Here is a 27,644-nt window from a genome sequence, read left to right as displayed (position 1 = left end):
AACCAGTTTCTTTGGCTAGTTATTAAATCAAGCTGATTTTTTTGCAGGGACATTCGACATATCCCTGACAGAAAGACGAAGCTGACCAAGAAATTATCAATACATTGTATATAAATAAAAAGATTAAAAGATAAATAAAAAGATTAATTCCTCAAAGACTCTAAATAGATGGTCAGTGTTCTCAATTAATCAGTACTTTCTCACTATAATTAGTTGGGGACATTTTTTTCCATTTTCCTTAAAAACCAGATTCAAATATCACTAACTGGGTCATTTAGAGTATATTTATTAGCACTACTTAACAAAGGAGAAGGGGAAATAAACTGATTTTATTGGACACTTGAAAATAACCTTAAGAAAACTTACAGAAATTAAAACCAAGTGTTTCTGATTTGTGATTCTACTTGGTTGAGCCAGTGAGTTTCATGAATACAATTTCATATTTTGATATGAATGTTTCGTGTATTAGATAACCGAGTTGTAAGAAATGAGCTATTTTCAAAAATGTTACCCATCACAGCGCTTCAGTGCAATCTTTACTGAAAAGGAAGGCTAGTGCAATGGCCACAAAATATTCACACTCTGTGGTAATATTCTACACGATTAGGAAGTACATTTTACATTAAACTCTACAGAAAGCGCAGCAAGAGTTACCTCTTACGATAAGAGAGTATACTGAAAATGGTCATTTCGTTGATCCTAATTACTGTAACTATTTAAACAAGCCTATCAAAGAGGTCCTTTCTGTTCTTCATGTTATTGACAGTGCATCTTTTTCAAATGTCAGAGATGTTAGAAACCAATTCCAAAAATAACAGCTGAATTCTTTAAATGGGGGCATGTAATAATAAATCAGCAATTTTTGAGTAACAATATAAGTCTCAGTAATCAATGTTTTTTTTTAAATCCCTTATTATCCAATGTGCCATTTCAAATAGTTTCTGTTTTCCAGATTGCACTCACTTTTTTTTATCACTGCATGTGACATTTTGCTAGTGCATATCTTAATGGAAACCATGTAATTGTATCTTCATACTACAATATTACTTTCATTTAAGAAACTGTGCTGCCATCAGTAAAAAGGCATCTAAATTATTATTTTCTGTATTGTAGTAAACTCTCAAATTCCATTTAGAAAAGTAGCCAGCCAAGAGGAATCAAAGGCAGCTTTTCTATTTCAGAACTTTCACAATCATGAAGTGACTGCTTTATCATCATGAGGTACTTAAATTCATTTCTTCTATTGAACCTCTCCCTCTACAAAAAGTGTTATTCAATTACACGGTTCCACAGCACACTGGAAGTCAGTTGTTAATAGCAAAGATGTATTATGGTGTGATTTTATTATTTCTAAGGAGTGGGAAAAATAATACATTGTATTACAGAGCTTCAGTCATAGTCATTGTTTTCATTCATTTGTAAAAACAGACAGGCAATTGAATCTAGAAGTACACGGGGTCGGGGAGGGGGGAGGGGGGACTTTTCATGGGGAGTAATTAGAGAGAAACCTTTGATTTTAACATCACTAAACAGCGAACAAACACCAAAAAGAAAACCAAAGGTGCATTAAATCTGACATATTGCTTTCAAAGAACTTTTAGCCAGTGTTGGAGCTGCTAGAACACTAATTATGTTTATTTGAGGTGTCTCTAACCTGTAAATACCATTGCCTTTTTTGCCTGTCAACAATTTAATCTAAATGAAGAAGAAACATACAAGTCGGGGATTTTTACTGAAGGTAAAACTTTTCTTTGTGCCATAATTTAGGAAAAAGAAGGACTAAGAATCCTTAGTTGCCTGGGGTAAAACAAAGTATCCAACCCTGGAAAGGTAAAATAACACATCTAAAATTTTAACTCAGTTATTATAATGAGAGACAATAATTATATCTATGTTAATGCATGATGATCTCCCAAAGATTCCTACTGTCCTCTACACATTGTTCTTCCTTTTTACCTTAATTCTTATAATATGCATTCCCTCCCTCCAAAGTATTTTAACCTACCTGAATGCTCCATGTGTTTACCACAGTATTGCCTCAATTACTGCCGAGAGAGGGACAGAAAGAAAGAAAAGAAGAAAAAGGAAAGAAAAGAAAGGGAGGGAGGGAGGAAGAAAAGGACAGTTGGAAGCTTTATTACAGAAATTTGTACAGCAGAGGCACACAAGAGATTCTCCCCGGGTCTTTACGGCAAGGCATAATAAAAGCGGGGCAATTACAAGCAAGAGGGAGAAGAACATTTCAGGCAGATTCAGCAGTCCTGAATCAACCCTACTGACTGGAAAAATGTTTAATATTTATAAATGTAATCTCCAATTACTTGGAGAACTTTAAGTAGATCAGCATAATTGGAGTGGGAGTATAAGAATGTTTCATCAAACAAAATGCAAAAGAGCTGGTCAGAGACTAGATCATGAAGAAATATTTTGGAGATGATACCAATTGTGATTCCGAAAAACTATTTAGACCTCCTCCCCAGACCAAATATGCAGTATGGTGATATGCTGACTCTTCTTTGAAGAGATCAGCAGAAAAGGGAAGAAAAATGATAAAGTCTAGAGGCCTAGAAGCTTAAAGATTTCTTTTTGTTAAATGTGTACTTATGATACTACATAAAAAAAGATTCTGCTATGAGTTTATGAGATGAGGATGAATACTTCCAGAATCAGAATTCTCTGTATTTATTCTACCTCTCCCTTAAACAAATAATCCACTGCACTCCTTCATTTCTAGCACTCCAAGTCTCCCTAATGTCATCAATGTTCCCTATGTCACCAAATTTCAATAAACACTTTCCAGACCCTTCAATAGCATCTGAGAGCATCTTTCCTCCAAACATCTATGCACCTGGTCTCTAAAACATGACCCACCTGGATTTTTCCCTTATTCTCTAGTTTATCTTTCTCCTTTCCCCCTTGATCTCACCTACTATACTCATCCTCTATAAATAGGGGGTCCCCCAAGGATTGGTTCCTAAACTCTTGGTCTTTGTTTATTCTCTCCTTTGGTGATATTGTCTCTTCTCATTTATAACTTCAAGAGATTAACTTCAGACTACAGCTCTTTTCTCATATCTGGATCCACATATCCAGTTGCTTATTTAGCTTTTTCACTAAGTTATTTAAAGGCAAGTCAAATCCAGTGTGTCCCAAATCAAGCTCATGATTCTCCATTCAACCCAAACAACTCCACCCTCCCCCTAATGCTTCCTATCTCAATAAATACTACCATCACCCAACTAGGTGCTCATAACAGAGATCTGGGAGTCATCCTTGACATTTTCTTACCTCTTACCCCTGATAAAATAATTAACTTACTCTCATTTATGTCATCTCTCTTAGCATTTCTGGCATCTATCCACTTCTCTCCAATTCCACAGCGACCACCAGAGTATAAGCTGTCATCCTCTCTCACCTTGATCAACTGCACTCACTTTGATAAACAAAGAGTTCACAGAGCAATCTTTCTTTCTTCACTATTAGTCACAAGTCATAACTATATAAAATCTATCATGTCCATGTAAAATTAGTTACAACATACTCCTATCAATGTCTCTCATAAAATCCTCTGATTTTCAATAAGTTTTAAAAAGGTTCAGCCTCTGACATCTCACCCATCCAAAGACTTAAATTCATGTCCTTCCTGCAAGTAAAACACATTGATTCTCTTAACAGGTATAATCACTTTTCTAAAAACTATTTTGAAACAAAAGTATCTTTTTGTTTTAAAACAAATACAAACAGAAGAATACCAATAAGAAACAAATTCCCAAAGGTTAAAGTATCAACTAAGAGTTTTGCATTTTAAATTATTTCTGATTATTTAGAGAACATCATTTTCCATTTCTAAACCAGCATTTCCTTGTCTCTTTATTACATAGAATAAGCAACAGCAAAGAGGGATATATAAGACATATCTACTTCCTAGATTAGAAAACAATTAAACACATATTATACTGAGAATACAGAATCATAATTTATCATATTCATGTAAAAGAGTTTTAAAGGAAGCATATTTATGTCTAGATAGAAAATGCCTTTATAATTATACATCCCATGTTAATGCTTACTGGATAAAATTGTAGCCACAGTAAACTATGCATGATATAATACTATAATTTTCTAGGAATTTCTTTCAGTAATAGCACAAAAGACTCATATTTGTTTGCTATATTTTTCCAAGAGCAGAGCTGTCTGAAAGCTATGTCAATAATAATAAAAAACAGCTAACTCTGATCAGGAGCATGCAGGCAACGTTATATCCATATGTGTAAATTTCAAGCCAGGCGTTCATTTCAACCTACTTTTGCTGCCTTACTACTGCTATATTATCAACCAGAAAAATCATAGAACTTGAATTCTTCCAAGTAACTGCCAGACTTGGTCCAAGAAAAGAGAAAAGAAGCCAGTTATGAATTTCATTACTTCCACAATTTTCCTCAAGAGGAACATAATAAGAAAGAACATCAAAAGAAAAGAAAAAAAAAAAAAGAAAAACCTCATAGTATTGAAGGGATCTTGGTAACCACACTTACCACAGAAGTTCCTCTGAAATTAGATAGGATAGGACTGACAAGGATGTTTGAAATGTATTCCAAGGTAAAACAACTTCTTACTGCCTTACCTTTTCCTTTGTTTAGTCTGATTCTAGTGTTATTGTAATTATCGGATTAGTGATTCATTTTAAAAGCCAACTTTTCAGACTTGAAATAGTTCTGTCAAAACATCTCATATTTCAGCACCTGAAGACAAGTGTTCCTGGTTTTGCCAATTCACTACTAGCCTTCTAACTCGGCATCTTCCCTCCCTCTTCCCTCTGCCCTAAGGCAGCTTTGAAGTTTTGAAAGAACTTCATATATTTAGGAAACAGAGTGATCATCCCAAGGCTCTGAATTTGAGTATGAGGAAAAAGTGCTCACCTCTGGAACACCGCGGCGCGAGACTAAAGATGCGTGGGCATATGCCAGGCAGGAAGGGGTGTCAGAACCCTTTGATGGAAATCCACAGTTTCAGAAAGGTACCCAAGCAAAACACAACTAACAATGAAAGTTAATTGCCAGACAGGATTGTCTCCATAATGGATTGCATCTGCACAGTGGTTTACTGTCCAGTGTTAATTAGCCACAGCCAGGTTGGGACTGCTGCCTGAGTCCACTGAGATGCATCTCATAAGCAACAACTCTTTCCACAGGTTAGTGTTATCCTCTTGTGACATGGTGCCCACTGTCGGGGTCTGTCAACAGCACAAACGCCACACAAAAAAAGAGGTGCATGAGGAACTGAAATGGCAGTTCTTATGGGATCAAGCAAAAAAGCACTGAGTTTTACTGTTAGCAAGGGATCAGCTTCAATCAATTAATGATTTAATTACCTAGACTAATTAAGATAATGAACAACAGCAAACCTACAATCAATTCGCTTTATCCAAACTTTCTATTTTGAGGATAGAGCCTTAAGGACAACACTCTTTTTCTTAGTTGCTGCAGTAAAATGCGTGGATCTATTACAGAACAAATTAAGGGGATATAATCCTGCACTATTTTAAGCAAAAAATATAAAGTCACCTGAACGATTCTTTGGTGACAGAAGGTTGTGACAAGGTGTTACCTGGATAGGCAGTGGATATTTAACACTGCATCAGAATTGCAGATTTTAAATGGAATTCGGTCTCTCTAAAGCAAGCAATGGACCAAAGTCAGAAATGTGTCCCTTTGGCCACCCTGCTTCCGTGATTTGAGTTACTTCAAAGTAAGCATGTAAGAATAGAAAGCTTTTCAACATATATGAGAAAATAGCAGTGTTCCCCGATTACACTGTTCTTGGGGAAACTATTCCTTAAATTACTTAGTATAGCCTCAGAAAATTCATAGACTTCATAAGAAAGAACTACGAACAAGAAGCAAGCAGTAAGAAGGAGGGGGCACAACCCTGAAGACAAGAGTAGTCAAAGCTCTAGACATTCTTCCTTTCCACCTTCTAATTCTACTTTGGAATTTAAGGTTTTATGGTCTGATTCCCTAATTCCCTAATAATGGGTGTCCCTCAAAGAGAGAAAGGACCTCATACTATCTTGTTTAATCATGGTTACTATTATAGCATGATCAGTAATTATCATCTAAAATGAAAAATTTTAAGTAACTCTTTCCCAAGGCAAAAAAAAAAACTTGCCATGCAGACCACAGTGTCATAATTGGTCCCACTCACCTCATCCCTCATTAATTGTGATTTTCTCTTTCAGAACAAAGCCAAGTCATAGAGTGGGTTTCCTTGTACAGTGTTTTGTAATTATTAATGCATTATACTTACAGAGTAAATTCAAACTTACCCAGGGATGAAAGGTGATTGGATTTTATACCTTACAGACTAAGCCAGCTCTGCACCAAGCAAGAGAACTGACTGAGTTTCCAAAAGCCTTCTGAGGCACCTCTGAAATGAAGAGGGGATCTTGACCCAACATAATGGATGCTCTGTGTGAAATTTACATCTGTTCTTTAATCAGCCAAGCAGTTATTGAGAGCCTACTGAGTGTCAGGCAATGTTCAAATGCTCCTGGAACAGAGAAGAAGGCATCTAGACCCTAATGGGAGGGTATGTGTATACACAAACAGGAATACAGGAATCAAAAAGAAAAAAAAAAAAAAAATGTGTCTAGCATTATAAAATAAGTAAGGGGTGTGAAGGGAGCACAGAATAGGGTTCCTTTAAACTTAGTAGAATGGGGCAAATGATGCCTAACAGAATGTGGCATAGCAATCAAGTCTATGGCCTCTGAAGTCAGACTATCCAGGTGTGAATCAGGGCTTTACCACTGTATTATAAGCAGCAACTTACTAAGGACAAGATACTTAACCTCTCTAATCTGTGATTTACCCTATCTTATAGTCAAGGATAATAACGGTTTTTAAAGCACAGGAATGTTGGAATGATTAAATGAGATAATCCTCATGAAGCACAGTGCATGCACATTCGAACTGCTCAATACATGTCAGCTTTTTCTAGTACCAATACTAGAAAGTTGTTGCTTTTTTTGGGGGGGGGGGGCAATAGTGGGCATTATGTGCCCCTAGTAATGAGTTTCTTTGCCACCCTTTGCAGGAAAGCACACCTTTGAAAGTCCTGGCTCTCCTAAATGTCCTTGGGCAAATATGTAAATAGCTCATGGTCATTAGCATTAGAATGTAAGAGCTACATCAAGAGAATATCAACATTAAGTTTCATTTCTTATCATGAATGCGTTTTAAAATCAGAATTCACAATTATTCACGTAAATAGAATCTATTTCAATATTGCGGAGAAGTCTTATTAAAAAGACTATTTCTGGGGTACCCTTCTAGTTATTAGATGCCGTGATGCTCCTCTCATGAATTACTGAATAAAGTTAATTAGATCTTAAAAAAAAGACTTTATTTCTTGCAACTTTACTTGTGAAGGACCTTCTAACATGTGGTGCTCACAGAATTATTCTTAGGATCTCCATCAACTGAATAAAACTAGGCTTAGAGTTAAGACAGAACTGAAAATTCATCTTGGTAAGCATTTTGATCATGAAAGCACATAGCTTTCAAATAACATTTTTAGTTGGTTCAGGGAAATTTCTAAACCCCCCTGTGTTCTTATGTAATTTATACTTGATGTGAAAATGTCTTTATTTTAATGTAAAATATCTCAGTTGCCCAATTCATAATGATTTTAATGTTGTTTCACTCTTTAACTCAACATAATTGATTAAACTGTTGTTAAATACCGTTTTAAAACATTGTAAGAACTCACTACCAATATATATAAGATAATAATATATTTCACCAGCAATATAAAATAATTGTCTTGGTAATTAAGGAAGCTCATTTAGTTCTAGTGCTGGTTTATTCAAACATATAATTACACTATATAACTAACAAGTACTCCTTTTAATGAAATATATAATTATTAAAATATTCCTGAGGGATATAATTGGCATATTATAAATATATTTCTATCATGACTACTTAAAACCTCAGTAAGTGCACCTTTAAAAAGGTTTAATTAGCATACAGTAACTCTCGCCTTGAAATGAAATTAAATCCTTAAGAGAAACAACTAATTTGAAGCATAATCTTATATTACCTAAATATAATTACTAAACCACGCCAAGTAAAAATAATAAAGAAAACCCTAGAGAGCTGATTTACCAAAAATACAATAATCACATGTTTCCAAGCATTAATTCTCAACCCTGATTGCACAAGAGGACCACCTGGGGAGCTTTTACAAAACCATTAACCCAGGCCCTATCCACAGAAATTGATTCAACTGGTTGGGAGTGGGGCCCAGACATCTGTGTTTTTTGTTATTTTTGAAAGTCCCCAGAACCACTGCACCAGAGACTGATTAAAATTTATTTTTTACCAGTCCGTAAATGTTTATAGCAGCTTTATTCATAATCACTAAATATTTGAAACAACCCAGATGTCCTTCAACTGGTAAATGGATAAACAAACTGTGTATATATACAATGCAATACCACTCAAGCAACAATCTATTGATTCATGCAACAAACATGGATGAATCTTAAGTGCATTTTGCTAAATGAAAAAAGGTGGAAGCCAAAAGGCTACATAGTGGGGTGGTGTGAAGGAATATCTGGGGTAAAGCAACTGCTATGCAACTGTAGTGGTGGATATACAACTCTATGCATCTGCCAAAACTCATGGAACTGTATACCACAAAGAATGGCTTTTACTGTACATAAATTTTAAAAAATCAACCAGGAAGTAAGGGGGTAGATGGAATGCAGACTATGACAAATCAATCTAACTGCCTTACAGATGTATCACGTAACTAGACTGAAGGAGATGGGGAAAGAACTGTTCTAAGTAATTTGGGAAAATAGTGTTTTGACTGGATACTGTAAAGCTAAACATAGCCTATAATAACAGCATTTTCTTGTTCTGAATGAAAAAAAAGTCATTACCAAAAAAGATTTATATTTTTGTCATTTCTATAGCAAATATTTTGATTTGCTCTTTATCGATTGTGTGGCTGTATTTAATAATACACAACATAAGATAGTCTTAAAATCTGAAAGGCTTTATAAAAATCTTTACAGGTGTTATTTTAAGCACTGTTTGTCTTTTTATCTTTTTCTTAGGAGGATGCTGGGCAGTATAGGAATGAAAGGCTCCCTGAAAGTGGGAGAGATTGCTTCATGGACCCAGAACAACTGACAGTGAGAAAGGCAAGGGCAAGGTGAGCTGAAAGTGCAGCAGTGCTGGGGTAGTCCCAGCAGCAAACAATCAACTTATTTAATCAGATAGCTGATGCTCTAGCTAAAATGCACCTAATTCTACTGTATTGGGTTTATGTTAATAAAATCTGAATATACAAAGACAATACTGATTCCTAAGTATGTCCAAAATGTCAGAATAAATAAATGCATTCTTAGAAACCTATGGGAGTGTGTTTTTTTAATTTAGTTATAAAGTAGGATTTGAGAGAATTAAAAGTTAAAGACTTGGGCGGAAAAAAAAAATCGTCACAACTCCTCCTACATTAGTAATTGTCCAGTGCCAGAATTTCAGGCTCATACAAACATCTGATTTAAACTCTCATATCAGGTTTGTTTCAGAACTGAGTGCCCATCTCGTCCAGCTAAAACTTTTACCCACTGCCTCAGCCTTGGAGGACTACGGCGAGAATGACTAGGGCCTTCCCTGTGAGGTCCACAGGAACTCAGTAGCAGACTTTGCATCAGTCAATCTATCAGAATGCTACAGGTAAGAGTATCCTGGTAAATTTACATTGGCCATAATAATGAATGCTTGGCCCTATGTCTACAGCCTAAGGAAATGTGAGCGGATCAGGTAAAAAGTGGACCACAAACCTAAAGAGATGGTCTACATAATCCACGTTTTCTTTCCAATTTATTTTGCTTTGTAGGAATGGAAATCTGTCACTTTAGGAGAGGATTTTTGCACCTGAATCATCACTGTCATCAAGAGCAATCACAGATTTTCCATATTAACCAGAGTAATCCTGATAAGACCTAAATATAATCATCTTCACCTTCTTACTTGAATAGCTTACCATTTTCCTTTGCTACAGTCCCATTTTTGGGGGTCCTTTCCAGACACTAGTGAGGCTCCCCTGGCTTCAGGGCCTTGGCACAAGCTGTTTTTCTGTTTGTAGGCTCTTACATCCTACCATCACCAATAGGATCTTAACTCACTACTGCTTCCAGGGGACCTGAATTCCCAGCTAGGTTGATTCTCCTCATTATAGGTTCTACGTACCAGGTGTCTCTCCTTCTAACCCCTTGTTCCATTTATTGCCCTTGCATTTCCTAGGACAATGCCAGGCAAGCTCCTGCCCTAGGGTCTTTGAACTGGCTCCTGCCTAGAATACTAACCCCCCACCATGACTAACTTGCCACCTTCTTTCAAATCTGCTTAACTGTCCCCTTCTCAATGAAGTCTACCTTGACCTGACCACCCAATTTTAAATTGTATCTGAATCCCCCTCTTACACTTAAACACACACACACACACACACACACACACACACACACACACACACACACACACACACGAGTCCCGATTCCTCTACTCTGGCCTCTGCATGACTTTGAGTCTCCTAGAAGGTGACCTTCATGGTGCAGGATTCTGTTGTTGTTTTGGTCACTGAACAGTGTATCCCAGAAGCCTAGTATAGGAATATCTCTGGAATGAATGAATTACTTATGGACCATGTAGGCAAAACATTTACAAAGGAGAAAGGGAAGAAGCTCAGACTTCAAGACCTGAACAACATCTGTGAATTACAATGTGCGAGCAAAAAAAGATTTTTAGAAGAAAATAGCTTTGTATAAATAGCTTTGTGTAATGAATTAGAAGGCACTGGCAAATAAGCACAGGAAGGAGAAGCAAATCCTGCAGGTACATCTACTAATTATGAACCCCTAAACATTGCCAGGTACCTAACCCACATTATCACAGTTAAGCCCCATGAAACAAGGGCAGGATAAGGTTCTTATCCCTGTTTTACAGATGAAAAAATCTAAGGTTAGATTAGAAGCTATAGCAAGACATGGGTTCATCTTGCTTACTATCTAATTCCCAGCAACCCGCAAAATGCTGGCAGGTAGTAGGTGTAGAATACATATTAACTGAATAAAAAAATTATGCTCAGAGAGATTAATATACTTCCCCAAGACCACCCATCTAGTAAATAGCAAAAGACAGGATCTAAGCCCACATATTTTTATTTAGAAGCTAATGCCTTTCCACTATACCATATTTCTTCAGACTAAAATTATAAAACATATACAGACCTACAAAAAAGCAGCAGTCCAGACAACTATATACCACAGTAACTCTTCAGGACATTTCAACATAACAGAAGGAAATAGAAAAAATTGATATTCCTGGTGAATGTCACCCAAATAAATGATCAAGCAACAATCACGCTTCATCTGATCTGTTTATTAATGAAGTGGTGCAAGGTTCATTCTAGAAAGAATTCCATCAAAACGGATAAAGCAAAAACTTTTAGTACCACATCTTTAGTCTTCCTACAAAGGGGAAGTCATTTTCACAGAAATATCTCATTACCCAAACAGGGCTGTATGAGTAAACTTGTCTGTTTCCACCGAGCTGCTCACTTGGGCAGTGCCCTCCTGAGCACTGGCCTTTGAAATGCTAATTCACTGGCTGAACAACTGTTCAACTGCTCTTTAGCCTTAAACATTCTGAGGCTTCACATTAGGTAGCCAGAGCAGGCCCTGAGAGAAAAAGGAGCTCCAGCAACCACGCTGGCTTGACACCAGGGGATAGATGAAATCAGAAGGAGGGAGTGGGAGCCTCTCTCCCCAGCCTAAGGCGATGAGGGGCCACCTGAGGTCATTAAACCTGGCCTGCTTTAGAATGTACAAAACTGGGGACAGAAGGATTTAAATAAATAATTCATCATCCCCAGTTCGCATTCTCCAGACGTATCTATACAATTGCAGATAAAGGACTTTACATTTGCCCTTCTGCTTTATATTTCAGTGTGAGATACCTGGTAATGGAATCCATTCTCGAATTCACTTTCCAAAAACAGAATCAGCCCAAATGTTTGCTGTTGGTGCTTTGTTAAATTTTCTGCTATTGTTAACCACCGAAAGGGCTGGAAACCGTTGGGATTGAGAAATTTTATTCATTTCAAATTTACAAACTTCTACGGAGACTCTACACAGAGATTGAAAACCTGTGGTCCCACACCAGATCCATCCCAAAGGTGTTTTTCCTTTGGCCTCAGTGTTACTGTTGCTTAATGATTTTTTTTTTTTTTTTTTTAATAGCTACTTTATTTATTTATTTATTTATTTAGCTGTGTTGGGTCTTTGTTTCGTGCGAGGGCTTTCTCTAGTTGCGGCAAGCGGGGGCCACTCTTCATCACGGTGCGCGGGCCTCTCGCTATCGCGGCCCCTCCCGTTGCGGGGCACAGGCTCCAGACGCGCAGGCTCAGCAGTTGTGGCTCACGGGCCCAGTTGCTCCGTGGCATGTGGGATCTTCCCAGACCAGGGCTCGAACCCGTGTCCCCTGCATTAGCAGGCAGATTCTCAACCACTGCGCCACCAGGGAATCCCCCATGATTTTTAATTCAAGTAAATATGTGAAAATTCGGGATATTTCACCTATAAATCTGGACTTCACGCTTCTCTAGGAAAATCAGAAAATCCTGGACATGCATTCCGGAATGGTAAGAAGAGGCTGGGTCACTGCTTCTCTCATGAAATCCAGCATAAACTTTCCAAAGAGCTAAACTGCTGCTTCAATAATGAACTTTACTTGACTGGTCACTATGGGCATTGAATTTGCTACCCCTGGCTGTATTCAAGGTCCAGTTTGGGGACAAGGGGGACAAGGGCACGGAGGCAGGATCTGAGATGAGTAAATACACTTGCCCCCCGGGGCATGGAATGTGAGAATTTTAGACAAACTAAAATTAGAATTTGTCTATTAAGTCTGTCTCAAAGTGATGTATGGCAACTATGGTAACTGTTAGGAGAGACACAAAAACCATAATGAAGTGCATTAGATGTACCGGCAGAGGAGGGATGGGTGGAAGAGAAATACACAAAGAATTATCTACTCTTCTGGCTACTTCTCCTCTCTAGCTGTTCCCGTATGACTCATTCAGTACTTACCAAGTTCAATCCATCACCAATTCCTGCAAGTTTTTAATCCTCTTAAAAAATTTTTGTATCTGGCCTTTCTTTACCCTATAACCACAGCCACACTTCAGACCATCATGACCCTTATCCTACTTGCTTTTAGAGCAACTCACCCTCAAGTTCATCCTCTACCCAACTGTCGGTGATCTATCAAAAATGCAAGTTGGACCACATCGTTTCCCAGTTTAACATTTTTCACTGCTTCCCTTATTAGGTGGTAATGCTGGGCTGGGTTTGAGAATTAACTGAGGGACATTTTTTAAAAACACCTAAGCTTGGTCCTTACTTTCATATATTTTGATTTAAATGCTCAGTGTGGGGCTTAGACAGCTATATTTTATCCCCAAGTGATTCCAAAGTACAATCAGGTTGAGAATCACTGATCTACCAGGCAAGCTCCAAGCTCCTTAGCTTTGCCTTAGTGCCCTCCGGTATGTTTCTGTCACCACCATCCCTCTTCATGTTCCCTACAAATTCAACAATAACGTTATGCATACGTCTACTACTGCACATACCTCCCTATGCTGTAATTATCTCTTTATTGCCTCTCCCACTATTCTGAGAGAAGTGACTTAGCTCAGTCTTCTTGTTACCTATAAGTACCTGGGACACAGCTGGGTCTAAAGAAGAGTGGATGGAGATGGCAGAAAAGATGGAGCTGGAAGAGTAGGTAAGATGTGGAATGGCAAAGCTATGCGGTCAGAAAGGGAGAAGGAGAGAACAGTAGCAAAGCTGGGAAAACAGAAAGCACTTCCTGAGCTAAGCAGAATGTTGGTGACTGTGAGTAATGTGTGAAAGCTTCTCTTAGGCCACAAAGAGGAGCCTAGTGGCCTGCGTAAATACACCAAAGGGAAGTGAGCCAATTTATTCCCTGCCCAACGGTGGCGTCAGATCCATTTGTTAAACTGCAAACTCTGTAGAGAAAAGAGATCCCAGAATACAAGCAATTGTTTTATTATAATTATCATAATATCCTTCCTGTTTCCATCTCTCATTCCAAATCAGTACAATTAAAATGCAAAAAGAATTACGTGTGCTGCAATTGTTAAATGATCTTTTTATATCTCTTTGCTGATGTAGTCTTGATTATTTCAGAAACAGTAGCTCTCCACGGTGGTTTCTGCCACTCAGTTCAAATGATTCACGCGGTGGGCCTCTCATCCTTTCCCTTGAGATTTTATTCCATAGTCGAATAGACTTAACCATTACTCATCATCCTTTGTATTCAGCCAAGATTTTTGTTTAATCTAATTAGTCCTCCTTCTTCATTCAACTCTAAACAACATCCATCCTTATGAGAATATAGTTATGCCCTTCCTACTTTTTCGGAAACTTGTGCCTTCTACTAGCTGCCAGGACAAACTGGCAGTAGTTGGTAATTTAAATTTTCCCATGTGAGTCAGGGATTCCAATTGCAATCAATTGCAAACCGCCCCCTCTTCATGCCCAATGAAGGTCTTTCCATTTGGTGACATTGTGAATCCATAAGCATTATTTCTGAGCATTGCTGCTGGGTCAATGGTGCTTTCTTGTTAGAGTTTTCTTTTGCTTTTGATTTATGAGCACTGAGATGGTACAGAGGACATCTATACCAGAAGTACCCATGATGTGATCAAATTCACCATGATGTTTCTGCTTTTGCTTGCCTCTATGAAACCAATATCAGACTTCAATATCCATGATTACAAACCTGTTTCTTTACAGACTCTGTTACAACATTCCCGTCAAACGTAACACTTCCCAGCACTTTTTTCTCCATATTTAAGATGTTCATAGCTCCAAATGTCGGGCTCACGGTGCAATGAAAAGTATTCCACAGCTAATAAATTATTCATTTGTCAGGAGTTTGCAATTTGAAGTGGCACTAACAGCCAAATACCTGAAGCACCCCCCGAAGACGTAAAGCACAGTAACATGCAAAGCTTCTTCCACATAAATGCTAAAGGTTAAGTGCTATTAAACTTCTCTGTTTATCAAGAGATGCGCTCCTTGAACTTATTTATTCTAATTAATCTGCTCCCAATAAACATTACTAACAAAGCACCGTGCTAAAAGAGGCTAATCAAATGCATCTCTTTCCCCTAACTAATCTCACCAGGTTAAAACAAGGCCTTCTGCTTATAAACATTCGTCATTCCCCACCATCTGGGGAGAACTTGTGAGTAAGGTCAAAAGTAGGGGTCATCAAGCCATGACCCTCAGCCCACAGCTGGCTCATTGTAAGGGTTTGTAAATAAAGTTTTATTGGAACATCACCACTCCCAAGTGTTTATGTGTTGTCTGTGGCTGTCTTCTTGTTATAACGCAGAGTTGGAGAGTTGCTACAGAGACTGTGTGGCTCACAAAGTCAAAAATGTTTACTATGTGGTCCTTTACAAAAATCATTTGCCAACCTCTGGTTGAAAGGCATGCAAAATGTGGAAACATTTCAGAATTTTAGAACTAGGTAGGGCTTTAACTGCTGTATATCAACCTGTTCATCTACCCAAGCGAGGACTGCCTTTAAATGCTTCTTATCTAGAATGTCATCTGTGGTACAGAGCCAGAAAAGAAGAAGGAATAAAGCAACGACAGGTCCAAGGTGGCTCTCAAGCTGGTAGGTGCTTCGTTTTGATGACAATAATCACCATGTGTTCCAGTTATCCATTGCTGTGTTTCACACCACCTCAAAGCTTGCTTAAGGCAAACATTTCTCTGCACAGGATTCTGCCTTGCAGGCTTCAGCTGGGCAGTTCTCCTCTTCTCCCTTCAGGTCACTCCCGTGACGTGCCATCATCAGGAGGCTGGGCTCCGGCTGGGAAGCCAAGATGGCTTCATTCACATATCGGGCACTTCACCTGGAAGGCTACAAAATGTGTGAGTTGTCTGGGCATTTCTTTCTCTCCACAGGGTCCCTCCAGCAAGACAGCTGGGCATCTTTCTATGATGACTCCAGGTGCCACAGAGTTGAAGTAGAAGCTCCCAGACGCCTAAGGACTGGACCCAGGACAAGTGCAGCATCACTTCAGCAGCTTTCCATTGGTCAAAGCACCTCAAGGAACCAGCCCAGATTCAAGGGGAGGAGAATCCGACTCCACCTTGAGAGGAGCTATAAAATAGTTTGGCTGTGATTTCCAATCTACCAGAACATGACTAAGAGGACTGATGGTCACATCATGATTATGGTGATAAAATCTTGAAGGCAGACCTTACTGCCGACAATTTCAAATCAAACTGATGGATAAGAGCAACAAGGCAGCCTAATGAAATATGAAAATCATTTTATAATAAAACACTAGTTGCACAGAATGCAAAAATTTACAAACGGATAGTATTTTCTTCTTTTTTTTTAAATTGAAACATGACAAAAGCCTTTCTAAAAGTCATTCAATGCTTCTCTAATTCTTACACAATGTATAAACTGTGGATATGGTATAATCTTTCTTCTGTGATTCTGAAGCCTCACTCTGCTATTAATGAAGTTCCAGCACAACTACAATGGAAATGGACCTCTGGCACCTGCCATGGTGGTGGCATCACTTTGGCCCTTTGTCCAGGTTTCTGGCCACTATGCATTTTGAGCTCTTGTGCCTGCTCTTTTGAACTGTTCTGCCTCTTCCCTGGACAAGGAGTCAAGAGAGCTGAGTTCTAGGGCCTTCTCCATCACCTACTCACCTTTTTGCTCCAGGCAGGTCATCTGCTCTGACCCTTGGTTTCTTTTATCTGACAAGTGCAGATGATAAAATATATCCTCCCTACTCCTAGAGTATTCAGGAACAAGTTAGATTAAAGATACAAAATGTTTAAAAATTATACAGGGGAAGGTATTATCATGATCATTGCTATGAGATAAAATTGGATTTTATTGCTAAAATAAAGTAAAATAAAGTAAAAAATAATATATTAAAATTAATATACCATTAAATACATTGTTGATATAATAACAATGGCTAAGATTTATTTAGTGCTTACTATGTGTGTTGATATAATAACAACGGCTAAGATTTATTTAGTGCTTACTATGTATGAGGCATACTTCTAAGCACCTTACATTGGTTAATAGTTAATCTTCCCCTGTGTCCACATGTCCGTTCTCTACGTCTGTGTCTCTATCCCTGCCCTGGAAGTAGGTTCATCTGTACCATTTTTCTAGATTCCACATATATGAGTTAATATAGGATATTTGTTTTACTCTTTCTGACTTACTTCACTCTGTATGACAGACTCTAGGTCCATCCACATCTCTACAAATGACCCAGCTTTAACTATCCTTTTTATGGCTGAGTAATATTCCATTGTATGTATGTACTACATCTTCTTTATCCATTCATCTGTCATTGGACATGGAGGGGATACATGTATACATATAGCTGATTCACTTCATTGTACAGCAGAAACTAACACAACACTGTAAAGCAATTATACTCCAATAAAAAAGAAAAAGATAGTTAATCTTTATAGCAACCCTACAATTATCATGCCAGACAACAAAACTGAGACATAAAGAAATTAGGAAATCTGTTTCTGGTTATACAGATATTAAACAGAAATATGATTTAGCTTTTTCAATTTGCATAGCTGATTTTAAGAACTTACGAAAGGCCTATCGTATTTCTGATAAAATTTCCCACTTTTGTTAGAAGGGTAGAATCTCCCTCTTCTAATCTCTGTACCAGCATTCTGTACCAGAGCTTACACATTGTTAGTGTACTTAACCACGGGTGCCTTTGTCCCCCAGGGGACACTTAACAATGTCTGAAGACATTTTGGTTGTCACAACTGGGGGCTAGAGTGTTACTGGGTGTAAGCCAGGGATGTTGCTACACGTCCTACAATACTCAGGGCGGTCCCCGTAGAACACAAAGAATTACCCAGCCCAAAATGTCAATAGTGTTAAGCTTGACAAACCCTGGGCTACACTGATGGCATAAACATAGTAAGGAGAGATTTCACTGAGTTCAGCCTGTAAGTTATAATAGTAATCTATGATATGGATGCTTTTTTGTTATGTTTTGTTTATTGCTGCTCAAAGGTATATATTGCTTCATTCCTTGAACTGAAAATCATCTCAATAGGTGAAAATGCTAGATAATTGATCTCTACGTATACCTCAGGCATTATGGTTTATACAGTGGGATAAAGATGAACCTTTATTGAATACCTGCCATGCATCAGGCACTCACAGCACTTTACATATAGGATTTCACTTGAATCTCACAGCAACTTGTAAGAGCTATAAGCATCCCCAAAGAGTCAGAAGAATTTAAGCCAAATCTGGTTGCTAACCCCATGTACTATTTTAGAGAAAACACATTTAAGTTATGGTTTAATAACCCTTATGCTATTTATTACCCTACAACCCCACTGGGCTTAAAACTAAGTCCAAATATGTTAAATCACATAAGCAATAGTTTTTCCTCCAAATAAAAGAGGTTTACCAGGAAAGAGTTTATTAAAATTATTTCATCTATATAGAGAATATACCTTCCATATAGGAATCACTTAGGAATTCTATTGCTATAATCTTGACTAAATGGAAGCATACAGAGGAAAGCCCTATTCAAGCTCCCTTCTTCTCTACAAATGTATGTTGGCCATCGCCTTTCAGTTACAGCTCTGCTTTTCATCTGTACCCTCCTTAGTCCTCTCCAGCTATGGATATTGGTGAAATGAAGTGTAGGCTTAATTATATGTTGCCAATGTAGAAATATCATCTACTTTAAAAGAAAAGTAAAACTGGCCAGGCTAAAGAGCTAAAAGCAGATATTTTTGCTTTTGTTAACCAAAGCCTTTAGTGTTCAAAGTCTATATTGGATGGTACCAAGGAAATTTCAGTCAAGCAGTTTAGAAAATGAATTTATAACCAGATCAGAGATTGTACCAACCCTTCAATGAACTATTTGAGAAAGAAATATTTATTTTGTCCCAGTAGAGGAGAGTGGTGCCCACCTCAAGTTTCATAGGTAGATATCCCAAGAATATATCTGTTTCCCTACATACTGGTTGAGCAATCTAACTCCTTCCAAGGCCTACAGGGCCACATGGTCTAGCCCCTTCCTGCTCTCTTAGCTATGCCTTCCCACTCACTGTGCTTCAGTCTCCTAGGCCTTATTTTGTCCTTGGAACACACTAGTCTTCTTTCCTTAAGGCTTTTGTGAATCACTGTTCTATCCACCTGGATGCACTGAACTCCACTTCTTCATGGCGGGTGCTGTCCCATCGCTCAGCTTAAGTGTTGCGTCTCACTAAGCAACACCTTCCTTGATATAAAATGAAGGAATGCCCTGTCCCCTCCCCTAACATCCCCCCATACTCTCACAGAACATCACCTTGTTTTATTATCTCTGCAGCATTCATAACTATCAAAGCCACACTGTTCATTTATCTTTTGTCCATAACCTTGTCTTGCTGCATGTTTCTTCCCCCCCCCCCACCACCCACCCAGCCCCACTCCAACTAGAATGGAAATTCTGTGGTAACACGAATCAGGATCTGGCTTGTTTGGGGCACACAGTAGGCATTTACTGAATGAAATAGTACTTTTAAATTAAATGTTGTGATTTAAATTTACTTTTAAAGGATACATATGGACATTAAAGAGGTGTTCTTTGTATCAGCCTGAAATCACTACAGCTGAAAGCAATGAATGCCTTCCCTGCTCTTTTTTATAATATTAACACCTTTATTAACAGGTGGTTGCAGTTTGTTAACTTTTTTGAAAAATCAAGTTGTAAACTTTTGTTACCAATTAAAATGAGGTTCTTAAAAAACTTGACCAGATATAAAACAATTTAAAAATCTTTAAAGGTGTATTGAGAAAAAGCAGGCTTTTATTTTTTTAAACACGTTTGTCATTACCAAAAAGATCTGTCTTTAGGTAAAAAACATTTAAAAATCCCATGCTGCATAAATAATACAGATAGTTCCAGTGATCTGGTCAATGGGCAAAAAGCAGCACCTAAGGTCTGCCCTTTTTAATGGTAAACAAACAACAGCAATTTATTTTTATCTCACTCCTTTATAAGCAACTTGAATATAGCAAAAACAACAACTAAGAAAGAAAAGAAAAACTACTGGAATGTATTAAGTTTAATTGGCTCATTATACTTCCTGTGCTTATAGCTCAAAAGTAATGTATTGTGTGCTATTTTTTAATCTGAAGATATAAGTACTTAGTGTATTTTAATGTCTCATTTAATAAATGTAGTATAAAACAATTATCACAACACTACGTTGTGATTATGCAAAATCCATCACACATTGTAGAGTGAATTTAAAACTTACATTGGAGAACAGAAACTAAATTGAAATACCCATTCTAGTAAGGTTTTAAACTTCATTCACATTTTTAAACTGATTCTGGATTCCACAGTATTTTTTTTTTACAAATATATTAACATAAAGGTAAGTTTAAAAAATTTACCTGAACAAACAAAAAGAGAAATCATAAGAATGAGCAGTGATATACTTTTGGAAAAAAATAATGACACGTTAAAAATAAAGAATTACGTGTCCCTCATTAGCTTGGCTTTCTCTTTCACTCAGAATTATAATAATCTCTAGGTGGTTCAGGTTTTAGGAGACTGTAGCTCAATAAAAGTCAACTAACATTATTTCTTAAGTTTCAAGGCAGTCTGGCCTTCCTAACCTCCACCACTCTTCTCCCCTGTTCCCCATCTTTTCCTTAACATTCAACTAGACCCTTAAAAGATCTCAAGGCCACTCTAGCTGGCCTGGCTTCAAAGGATTTCTCTACCCTACTACCACACAGATGTTTTTTTACATCTCTTTCTGTCACTCCCCCAGTTGTCCTTAGAATAAAAACCAAGATCTTGAACAAGTTCTAAAGCCTTGCATTAGATGGTCCTGCTTATTTGTCTACCCTTATTTGATTACTTCCTCCTTCTCAGCATCTGCGATCCAGTCACATCCATTCTTTCAGTCACCAGAATACCCTAGGTTATCCCTGTCTTGCGGTATAAGAGCATGTTCTTTCTTGAACCTTAACACCTCTTTCAGGTGTAGTTTAGTTAGTGTCTATTCATCCATCAGGTGCTAGCTCAAAAATCATTCCCTCAGAGCTATACATGTGATCTAACTTAATAGAACTACACCTTTACAAAAATATATTGATGTAAAAGCTAGTAAAATCTGTAGTTAGTTAATAGTATCATACTAATATTGATTTCCTTATGTTGATAATGTACTGTTGTTACATACTATATCACTACTGGGGAAATATGGGTGAAAGGTACTTGGGAAATTCCTGTACAATTTTTACTTCTTCCAAGTCTAAAATTAGTTCACAATAAACAAGAAATAAATTGCTCCTTCATAACACTTTTTATTACTCTTCTGAATAGTTGAGACACTAACCTCCCTATTTTCTTCCCTCAAAACATTTATCACAGTTAGAAAGTATGAATGTTTTGAGATTAATGTTAAATATTTGTCTATCCCACTAGAGTTTACGCCCTCTAGGGGCAGGGATCATATCTCTTTATTTCACCATTGTATATCCAGTAGTTACCTCAATGCTTGACACAGGAAATGTGTCCAATAAACACTTATTAGAGGGAGTATTAAATACACAAATGTGTCAATCAGTCAATGCCCTTTGGAGGCATAACTGCATATATAAAGATACATATTTACATTTTTAAAAGATACTGCTCAAATCATAAAGTTAATGGGATCATCAATGTCCACAGAGATCTAAACATGGATGCTTCTAATTTGGAAGTGATGCAAGTTGATGAGAAAAAAGCAAAAGAGCGACTAACATTTAGTGAATATTTAATCCTATTATTCAAAATGCTTTGCGAGTTCTCTAATCCTTATGATAACCATATCAAGTGTGTGCCATTTTCCATCTTCATTTTACAGATGAGAGGCACATAGAGATTTGTAACTTGCACACAGTCAGAACACCTATACTGCAGAGGCAGGATCTGAACACGGGTACAAGTCCATATTCTTAAGCGCTACTTCCTGCCTGGAGATAAAATGTGAGAATATTGCTTGAGAGAGTTCTGAAAAGTGAGCTATGAATTCTGAAAGTAGATTACAAGCTGGTGTGGGACCACACTTTTTTAAATCTTTATATCCCTACCATTATGCACAAAGCTTTCCATGTAGCAGGGACACATGATCACACACACACACACACACACACACACACACACACTGGTTACTGGTTTCACGAACGAATAAATAAATCTAAAGCAAACTGAGGAAAAGAGAAAAAGCAAAATTATAAGTAAGAGAATTGGTTTCCACCCAATCACTAGTACTTTTCTCTTTGATTCTTTATTTCAAGTTGGACACAGGTTGGGGGTTTTCTGAATTTACTGAAGCAGGACAACATGGGCAGAAGAGTGAGGGCTCCCGAACAAATCAAACTTACATGAAATGAACCGGGTAAATAACAGCTATGTGAGGAAAATTAAAGAAACTAAGAATATGACGGGAAAGAAATGAGGAAATCATAGAACAGTATAATCAAATATCACCAGGCTATTAGCAATAACAAGAAGTAATTCACAAATATTTCAGATATTGTTCTATCCTTCAAGCTTAGGGCCCTCATCGCAAACAGAGATCAGAGATAACAAATGTATCATACTTTGGTTTTTTTTAGAAAAAGCAAGTCCCTCTACACACAATAAAATGCTTTGAAGTGTACACATTTGTTGATTATGTGACATATTCTTAACCTTACTAGATAGGTACAGCCCTGCTGGGAGCAATTAATTCAGAAAGCTACAGAAAACTCTGCAATGGGACCAAAGGATCAGTAAAATAGCTGGAATATTTTTCTTGCTGTAGACAGCTGGATTCTGCTAATTTAGCTACTTTAAAGTGAGGGGAGGAAGGAGGAGGGAGCAGTAAGGTTTTTATTTTGCTACACCTCTGTAAATTCAGAGAAAAGGAAAACAATGAAGGCATTGATAAGCACGGAAAAATGAACGGAGTTTCTTCCTGCTCTCCTCAATGAGCACATCTATTTTAACTGGCCTGAAGGAACCAGAACACTTTTCTTTCAGGTGACATATACCAAAGAGAATCTAACCAGAGAGCTGGATTAAGCAGAAGTTTACCTTTTCATTTTTAAATAGCTTTACTGGAATATGATTCACACACATACAGATCACCCATTTAAAGTGTCCAATTCAATAGTATTTAGTATGTTTATACCCAATTAGTACCATCACCCCAATCTAATTTTAGAACATTTCATTTTCATCATCCCAAGCAATTTACCTTTTAAAAGTTGATTGAATGGTCTGTGATCTAAGTACATACATACATACATGAATACATACATCATACATACCTAAATACCCATAATGTAAAAAAAAAACAACTAAAGGACATTTTTGATGATCTATGAATGTTCTCATTGTGAAATGGCCCTGTCTGCTGGGAGGAATGCCTTTTGATGACATAAGAAAGACAGTCTTTCCATTCCTAACTTCATTCTGGAGGTCTAACTTCTTGACAGGCTGCTTCTTGGAAGTGATTTCCGCAGAATGCAAAAGGAATCATTTGCCCTGCCCTTCAATCTAATCATTTTCCTTTTCTTTAATTTTGTTTTCTGAAGAATAATTTCTGGCCATATCAAAAGCCACTCACCTTCTTCCTTCCCATGCTTACCTCCATCTCCAGCCTTCTGGACCAGTGTCCCATATATTTCTGTATGTGCTTACAGTAAATATCTATAGCTCCTCCCTCAGAGCAGCCCAAGAAAATTCACTACAGGAAGCAACAAAACAGGAAGATGGAAACACTTTCCATTATCCATTAGACCCAAGCAAAATTAATTTTAAATTGGTTATTTCCTAAGCTTGAAAAAGCAGATATGCTTCCTATTATTCCCTCTTGATCTTCAGTTTAATTCCTGGGACAAGAGTTTATAAGAATCTCCTATGTATAGAACTTTTTATAGGGAAGCAAGCTGGGGACTTTAACACGCTGCAGGAAAATATGGTTTATCAACTGTCCAAATTTTGATGATCTGTATCAAATTAAATAATTTTAGCACAGTACCTAAACAAAAGTACTCAATAAAAATGTTAGCTGAATGTTTTTGAATAATGATAGATAACATTTATGAAATATCTACCATGTGTTATCTGCTGATCTGTGTTTTACATTAACTCATTTATTCCTCATAAAACCCAAGAGTAGGCCCTATACTACACCATCACCATCATCACTCGTCACCCACATTTTTAAGATAGGAAAACTCAGAGAAGAGCATGTGGCATCATGCTTCAGATTACAAAAAGACAGCCAGAATTTAAAACCAGACTCTGGTTTCAGAGCTTACTTTATTAACCATTACCCTATGCTGCCCACCAGAAAACAAGTAAGGAAAAAATGGTTAACTTACAACATTGATGTCAGTCTGTTCTCTAATGCCAAAGAAATAAAGAAGTTCCATTGGATCGAGTGATATACTACCAGAGAGGGAATAAAAGAAACCTAATTGCTTTCACATAGGGCAGAAATATAGTGAGTAGATGGGGACTACAGCGAGGTTCCTTATCAATAAGGATGGAAAATGGGGGTGTGTTCACCATCTGAGACAGAAAAATGGCAAAAAGCAACAGAAAAAGGATGAACTAAACCATTTTAGGAATTCAACTATCAAGAGCTGTGTTTATAATGAAGATCCAGTAAACACTCAGGTCCAATGACCGTGGCCAAAAAGCATAAACTCAGGTCTAGAATGTAAGTGATTTCATCATAGTGAAACCAGTTTGATAAAAGAATGTACTAACAGCAGATTCTTGGCCTGCATTTAGTTTAAAAAAAAAAGAAAAAGGACTGGTAAATAGCAAACTAAAGCTACATAAAATTACCAGAAACTATTACAAAAACTCAGTCAAAAGAAAAATATTTACCCCAGGATTATATTAATATAATACAACCTAAATTCATCTAGAATTTGCATGCACAGCATCACTGAATTGACCTCAGTCAAACCACTATGGAAAACTGGTTAGCTTGGCACCAGGAAGGCTACTCTTAGTGCTCAAACTGAGGTCACACTTGACTCTTCCCCAGGACCACAGCCCTACCATGTGTATGTGCATTCAAGAAGCAACGAGCGACATCATTTCGAGCACTCCAGACTTAGGAACAAAAAGAAATAGGATCCATGCACACATCTAGCCTTTTGAAATAATAGTGGAGATCGGTAGGGCACTTTAAATGGGCAATGGCAAAGACTATAATTTTCTGCTAAAGGGATATTATTACAATTTTTCAACCTGGGTTTGAACCAAGGCTCGTGAGAGCTCTTCTACTTAATGCAACATCACACCAGCACTTTTCTGTGGTGTTCCACACAGCAGATTATAAGCCTGACTCCTCAGCTCTTCAGAGTTAATCGTTTCAAAAGGCAGCGAGCTGAACACACTAAGTTAACATGGCACCCTAGAGTGGCTTCTTTCTACTCCCCACCTGCATATCATCCTCTTCTCCAAAAGAGAGCAACATTAAAAAAAATAATTCCCACAGTTCTTGAGTGGCTCTGACAAGCTACTATTAAAGTTTGAAACATAACTCCTGATCTATTGTATGAATACAAAATACAGTTAGGTAAAAGAAAAAATAAATATATATATATGGCTAAATGCGCTAATGAAAGTATATGGAAACCAATCGGTGACCCAGTTGATACAAGCCTGAGAAATATCATCTTTCTATGATGGTGAAGAAATCAAATTTTTCTTCAGTGCTACTTGTATCTTGATTTTTTTCAGGGTTTTAAGAGAAGTTAATGGCACAATTTAATGGGTTACAATCTAAATCCTATTTTATCAATTGTTCTTTAAACATTCTTAGTGGTTAAAATTATATCTCAGACTCTACCATGTGCTTTCATGTACCATGAATATCCTCCAGTAGATTACTAAGGGATGTTCTTTCTTCTTTTAAAATGGACCTAAAAAAATATGGCTAATTTTTCCTCTTTCCCCAGGAACGCTCAGGTTACGTATGCTATTCAGCAATGCCAAATGAATCTGTTAAAGGGAAAATATCCTAAAGTAAGGTTGAGGAGATAGGGCAAAACCAAACAAAATTAATTTGGCAAAGAAGAAGCCTCTCCCTCTTTGTAGCTGCAAAGGGAAAAGTGAGAGAGAATGGATTCTTTTCCAGGTTACATCTTGAGGTTGAAAACTGGTATCATGTAAATATATAACATGGTAAATATCTTAATTTAACTAACAATTGCTAATTCACTCAGACCTTTGTTATTTCTTGCTTAAGACTCTATTGGATAAGAAATGGATGAAAGAGTAGAAGAGAAAGAGAAGGGGAGGAGCAAGAGGAGGAGCAGGTGATGATCATTTATTGTCTAGATTGTTTTTAAAACATAATTTTAAATTTCAGGGCTTCCCTGGTGGAGCAGTGGTTAAGAATCCGCCTGCCAATGCAGGGGACACGGGTTCGAGCCCTGGTCCAGGAAGATCCCACATGCCACAGAGCAACTAAGCCCATGCACCACAACTACTGAACTTCACACCATAACTACCGAAGCCCACGCACCTAGAGCCCATGCTCTGCAACAAGAGAAGCCACCGCAACGAGAAGCCCGCGCACCGCAACGAAGAGTAGCCCCCGCTCACTGCAACTAGAGAAAGCCCACGTGCAGCAACGAAGACCCAAAGCAGCCAAAAATAAATAAAAATAAAATAAGTAAATTTATTTGAAAAAACACACATAATTTAAAATTTTAAAAGTACTTGTTCCTCAATGCTTGATACCTGTCTGCCACTTTCCACCAGAGAATTAAGCAAAAGCAAAGCTTCTCAGTAAAAGAATATGCTTACTCATCTGGAAGGATAACTTCATGAATATATGATAATTAGGTCTAATAACTTTAAGAAAATTCCTAACTGAGATCTGATATTAAAGTCAGGTCCCACAGCCTTAATATGCTTTTGCCGAAAGCTAACAATTGTAAAACAACTTACTTTTTCACTCTAGCCAAAACTGAAAAACAAAGCCATATGCCTGATTTCTTTAAAACACTAAATTTAGATTTCAACTTTAAAATACATTTTGACATAAACGGCTTTTAACACAAGCATCTTTCATTTGGGTCTTTTCCCAGTTAATTATTTGCTGGCATTGTACTTGAAATTCCTTGGCTTCACCTTAAACCAACACTCCCAAGTGCTAATTAGGAGACTATATACATTATTAACCAGAAAATGTTGTGCTTAAAACATGCACGTTCCATATGTATCCTATTATTAACAGTATTCCTTTCACTCCTGGAAAGCTCTCTTTAAAAAATAGAGCCCTATTTAAACAAAGAAATTGGCTGCTATTGAGGAAATTCTTGTTGAAATGCAGTTAACAGGTAAGGGCCAACATGACACAGGATCCTTGTCTTTGAAACATCTTTAACATGAATCAAATTTAATCTCACTGAAATAGTCAGTGGAGGGAAAAG

General features: G+C 37.4%; 1 protein-coding gene across 10 annotated transcripts in view; it reads right to left on the bottom strand.

The window, feature by feature from the left end:
• Nucleotides 1-27,644, bottom strand: part of PTPRD (protein tyrosine phosphatase receptor type D) — a 526,430-nt gene that overhangs the window by 388,603 nt on the left and 110,183 nt on the right. The window lies entirely within an intron of this gene.

The sequence above is a fragment of the Balaenoptera ricei genome, chromosome 6, assembly GCF_028023285.1.
Source record: "Balaenoptera ricei isolate mBalRic1 chromosome 6, mBalRic1.hap2, whole genome shotgun sequence".
Classification (NCBI taxonomy): Eukaryota; Metazoa; Chordata; class Mammalia; order Artiodactyla; family Balaenopteridae; genus Balaenoptera; species Balaenoptera ricei.
The sequence above is the reverse complement of the archived record's forward strand: the minus strand, read 5'-3'. Positions and strand labels throughout refer to the sequence as shown.